Source organism: Medicago truncatula, chromosome 7 (genome assembly GCF_003473485.1).
Source record: "Medicago truncatula cultivar Jemalong A17 chromosome 7, MtrunA17r5.0-ANR, whole genome shotgun sequence".
NCBI classification, from domain to species: domain Eukaryota; kingdom Viridiplantae; phylum Streptophyta; class Magnoliopsida; order Fabales; family Fabaceae; genus Medicago; species Medicago truncatula.
In genome coordinates this window covers 34,585,801-34,591,800 of record NC_053048.1, presented here as the reverse complement: position 1 = coordinate 34,591,800, position 6,000 = coordinate 34,585,801, and positions in this window count along the sequence as shown.

Genomic DNA, 6,000 nt, shown 5'->3' with positions numbered 1-6,000 from the left:
TGGAATGACTTTTTATTCCTTTTTCAAAAAATTGGGAAAAAGAAAAATTAGTATTGTTAATTAAAGAGATTTACTTTTTCTGTGATCGTAAACTTAACTCAGTTGATAGAAACAATGCTTAATATATGCAAGGTAAATCACCAAAAAAAAAAAGATTTATTTTTTCTTCAAAAAAAGTAAATCACAATTTGACCAAGGTAAAATTAGTAATTGCATATATTTATGTAAAGTGAGTTTTTCTACAAATAAGTAAAATTGAAGTCTAAAAATAAATTTAAGAATATAAACTTTGAATTCTAGTTTTGAATCAAAATAAACTTTAGGGACAAAATCAATCATATTTAAAAGCAATTAAACATGTGAAAACCAATTTTATAACTCTAGAATGAAGTTTGTCTCCTCTAAAAGTGCAATCAAAACATACACTTAAGAGCATCTTGAATGGGAGATGTTTTGCCTAATAATATGTAGATCTTATTAGCTACTTCCATTGAATAATAAATAAGAAGGATTGCTATTAAGATGCAAGGCTTGTATATCTCTGGCTCTTGTATAAATGTGGTTCCATTGTATTCATTATTCAACTTCTTTCATCTTATTCGAATAAAAAATTAATGCATGAATTCAATATTAGAAATGAAGTGATTTTTTAAGAGTTGTTTGATTGGAGTGAATAAGTGCTCGTTAGATATTAAAATTAAAAATGAAGTGAATATGTATCTACGTGAAGGGAAGTTACTTCTTATTAAGAGTACCATTGGAGATGCTCTGAGTATCTCATTTACCAAACTTAATTATCGGGCAAAACTATAACATATATCACTTTGATTCAAAATTAATTTAAATAAATCTTTTGGAATCATATTATAGATACAGTCCCGTGAGCACTCAGTTGGTAGGACAATGCATTATTATATGCAGGGGCCGGGGTAAGAATCTCGGACACCCCACTTATTCATCTTATAAGGTGAATTTTAGCCACTAGGCTACCTGACAAAAAAAAAGAGTAAGATTTCCTCCGTTATTTAGTGGTGAGTACACTCTATCGAAAAATTTGTTACGTGCACAAGATAAGTTCTTCCTTTTCAAAATCAAATTTTCTCCGTACGTAAAAATTAGTATCAAACACTATCGCTTGTTTAAGAGTTGAAATTTTTTTATCACTTAGAACAATCAATTATAGGTAATTGAAATGAACTTAATTTTATAAAATAAAATTTATTAATTTTAAAATCACATTATGTGATAATCATTTCAATGGAAAACTGTAGACTTTTTTTCTCATACCATACATTATGCAAACATCATTGCTATTTTCATGTTTGAATTGATTGGTAACAAATTCCCAATATGGGATTCAACCCACAGGGGAACATCACTCCCATATATTTCCTTTCTCCCTATCCTTTCCCCAGATATCATATCTAAAGTGGTGGAGCCTCCTCTTACAAGTAGCATCATCTAGTACAAAATAAGTGAGAAAGTTCATGATACATAGATTGATGAGATACATGTTTTGTCTTTGCTTTTAAAGCTAAGTTGCTTGCAGCATGTTTTTTGGCATTAGCTATGAGCCATTTTCACTTTTCTACTAACTCTTTCGTCTTTTTCCTATCAAATGCAAATAATTCTATTTTATCACTTCTTCTTGGTGGTATTTTGTTTCCTTGCCATTTGTTTCTTAAACCTCTTCTTTCATGAGTCTTTTTCTTTTAATTAAGACGTATTAAATAAGTGTGTGCTTGCTATATCAAAAAATAATAATTGTGTGTTTGATTATGTAGCGATGAAAAGTAATTTAAAATAATAGTTGTGTTTAATTACTGAAAACTACTTGAATTAATATAAAATGATGAGTTGATCGCATTCACACAAAGAGTGTGTTTGGTAAAAATAAGCTATAAGCTAACTGGTAGTTTATAGCTGAAAAACTAGTTTTCTAATGTATTTATTTTTTAATATTTTAATTTATGGTTATATATGTTTTTTGTCAATGTAAAAAAATTCTTCGACTTTTAAATCTCTAAAAAAAATTAACTGGCAATTTTGATCTCTGCTTTTATGAATCCAAAAATAAGAGGAAGGTGGAAAAAAATGTGAGCAAGAATATATAAAATTTTACAATATACAGTAGGATAATTATACCAAAATATAAATGATTTCTTTTAAAAAATATATAAAGCTAGCGTTCCTTAAAAAAAAAGTGGCGGTTTTTTTTTTTAAAAGCAGTTATTAAATATGAACAATATTGGTAGTTGTTTCATTAAAAAATAATTAAATTAAATTAACATGGTTAAAATTGGAAGAAAATATAAAAAGCTACCAGTTATAAGCTTGAAAGCTACTTGAAATAACTTCTCAAAAAATGCTATAAGCTAGTGGGAAAAACTTTTTACCAAATACATCTTATTCTATCAAAACAAGCTTATAAGTTGGTCCAATAATTTATAAGCTGTTTTTTTTTTTTTTTGAAAGGAATTTAGAAGCTAGCTTATTTGTGTTGCCAAAGACAGCCAAAAAATAATTTGACAAAATGTTTGAGGGCTAAAAGGAAAAAATGTTTGCGGACACTATCAACATATGAACATAACTTATGACACTTTCACTATGAACATAGCTTATGACACTTACACATAATACACTAGTATTCTCATGACTAGTCAATTTAATATAAAAATTACTCTTAATATTTATACATATATGAAGACTTACTCATGAGATATGACCATCAATCTACTTACATAACAGTCTCTATGGTTTAGTGTTATACCTCTTCACGATAAAACTTGACTACAAATCAATACTTTAACAATAATGTCCATATATTTAACGGATTCTCACGGTAAGTGAGAGAGAAGAAAGCCATGTTTTTTTGTCATTTTGTGAGTAAAAAATACCGCCAACACTCAGCTCCTTTACGAGTAAAATTATTGAAGAAATACCGCCAACACTCAGTGCCTTTACGAAAGAGAAAAAAAAATTGGTTACGCACTACTTTGGTCCATTTGAGATCATGAACAAGGCTTCTTCTATTGCGTATCAGTTACATATACCTTCAACAACTAAGATCCATGTTGTGTTTCATCTGCCGGCCTTGAAATTGTGCAAAAGGATACAACTCCTTACTTAAGGGAAATAACGATTATTCAACCAGATAAATTGCAACTGTAAAATAAAAAAAATTTCCCTCTAGCCAGTTGAATCATCGTGTATCACTTATCGATGGTCACCTCCTTAAGTGTCAAGGAAAACCAAATGAAAGATGGATCATGAGTGCACACGAACGACGACGCCTCTACATAGTCCATGCAAGCACAAATTGAATCGCGGTGTTAGCCATTATATGAGAAGGCTGTATGATTGTAGGGGTGGCAAAAACACTCATGCCTACAGGTACCCGCGTGAAAAATTTGTCACGGGCACCGGGGCAGGTACCTAAACAAGTATTTACATGTATAATACATGGGTATTTGACTACTCATTATTTGTTGAATATGGACACGGATTTGATGATACCCGTTCCCATGGGTATCCATATCCGTTAATAAATTAAGTAAATTACGAAAACATCCTTGTGTGTGTCTCAAATAAATTAACTAAATTACTAAAATATTCTTGAGATCTCAAAAAACCCTTGTTTAATTTATTGTACAATTGTATGACATATTTTCTCTTATGTCACAACTTTATATTCCTCTTCCCTTTATATTCCTCTTCTTCTTCAAAACTCAACTGTTACAAATAAATAAGATAGATGACGTGTGGAGTAATTTGGTCTAAATTTTTTTTAAAAATATAATGTTTTGGTTTAGCATTTTTTTCCTTCCAATTTTAACATTCACTTAACTATATTTTACAATTTGATCGTTCATATTGCTATTCAGCGCGGAAAACAGATAGATTAGTGTCCGTCTTTACAACAACAATAATATATACTCCATATGTCTTAAAATAATAGTTGTCTAAGATTTATGCAAGATTTTTAAACAAATAATTACTTGTATTGATTTCAAAGGTAAATTTAGTATCATTAACCGCTCAAAGAATGATTATTTGATTTTTAAATATTTTTACTAATAATAATGAATACTCGAAGAAATATGATCAATAATCAAATCCAGTGGATACTTGACTTCTTAAACAATTTCTGAGGTATTCTTAACTAACTTGATTCGATGGGTGTGTGAATTCTTAAACAACTTTTGAGTTTTGTCAACTGATTTGTAGTGTTTTGATACATGTTTCTCTATTTCTATTTTTGCAGTCTTCTGATTTTAATATGATCAACTGTTAGATTCAGTGGATCCCCGACTTCTTAAACAGTTTTTGAGGTATTCACAACTGATTTGATTTGATGGGTGTGTGAATTTTTAAACAACTTCTGAGTCTTCTCAAGTGATTTGTAGTGTTTTGATACATGTTTCTCTATTTCCATTTTTTGTAGTTTTTTTATTTTAATATCCACACTGTATCGATTAGGAAAAGAATACATTTGAATATCTTCTTATATTTTAAAGTTAACACATAAGCATATTTTAGCCCTAATTTTAACCTAAACATATTGCATAAATTTACTATTTTAACCCTGATGCTAAATTCCTTTGTTTAACCTTATTGAATTTTCCCCCTTCTCAATTTCTTAATACATCTTCTTATATATTAAAGTTAACACAGAAGCATATTTTAGCCTTAATTTTAATCTAAACCTATTGCATAAATTTACTATTTTAACCCTGATGCTAAATTCCCTTCTTATATATATCTTCTTATCTTCTTATATATCTTCTTATATATTAAAGTTAATCTGTAAGCCCTAATTTTAACCTAAACCCTATTGGATAATTTTACTGTTTTAACCCTAATGCTCACACCTAATCTCCTATTTTCATGAACAAAGCAAATCAGCATCGCTTTATTTCCCCTATTTCTTCAACAAAACAAATCGCCATATTGGAATAAAAGGGTTTTGAAAGATTATAGCAACATTTTTTTTTGTTAATACTACAAACAGGTGGAAGAAACATTTCAACAAACAGTTAAAGGGTATCATTTACGCTAAATGTCATTCGATAAAAGGAAAATTATTTAAATAAAACATTTTACATGTTGAGGTTAAGAATGAGCTATTTTTAGGTACATAATATAACATTAACATATAATTTTTACAAAATAATGAAGTAACATTTTGTCAAAAAAAAAAAAAAAGATGAAGTAACATACCAATAATATAACATTGACATAGAATTTTAACAAAAGAATGAAGTAAGACACGATTGGTAAAAATTAATATTTTTAAGGTGAATAAGTGTGGTGTATGAGGTTCGAATTCCAACATCTGCATATATTTGGGACCACATGTTTTATTCTCTTTGATATGCATTGAGATTTGTTTTTGTCTACTACATCTACAATATATATGACCCGTGCGGCAGCACGGGTGGAAAGTCTAGTTATGGTTATTTTTATACCGTTGTTGTCTCTAGTATTTTCTGTATATTGTTTTGACAAATTTTAGTATCATTTACCAAAATACTCGTATTAATTGTAGTTAGTGGAATATAGTAGTTGGCTGAAATATAATAATAGAAAAATAATAATAAATATTGTATTTATAGTTTAAGTGACAATTATTTTAAAACTAAAAAAAATACTAAAGAGACAATTATTTTGAGACGAATAAAGCATCTTTATAGAAAAAGATCTCCAAAGTTTTTTCTTTTAAGAAGAGCATCTCCAAAGTTGATTAACTATTAACTACTTTTTGTCAAATCATTCTCTGGACAAAATTACCCTTGCCAATCCAATTCTATTCTGAATTTTAAAATTATGTCTAAACTATAGGAAATTTGAAAACTTACTATCTTTTAGTTCAACAATTTTTTGCTACAAATTTTATCTTAACAACCTTCTATTTTTCAAATTTAAATTTAAAAACAACATAAATTATAAATACAAATAAATGCAATAAAAATATGCGGATAGAGTAGCATTTACTGCCCG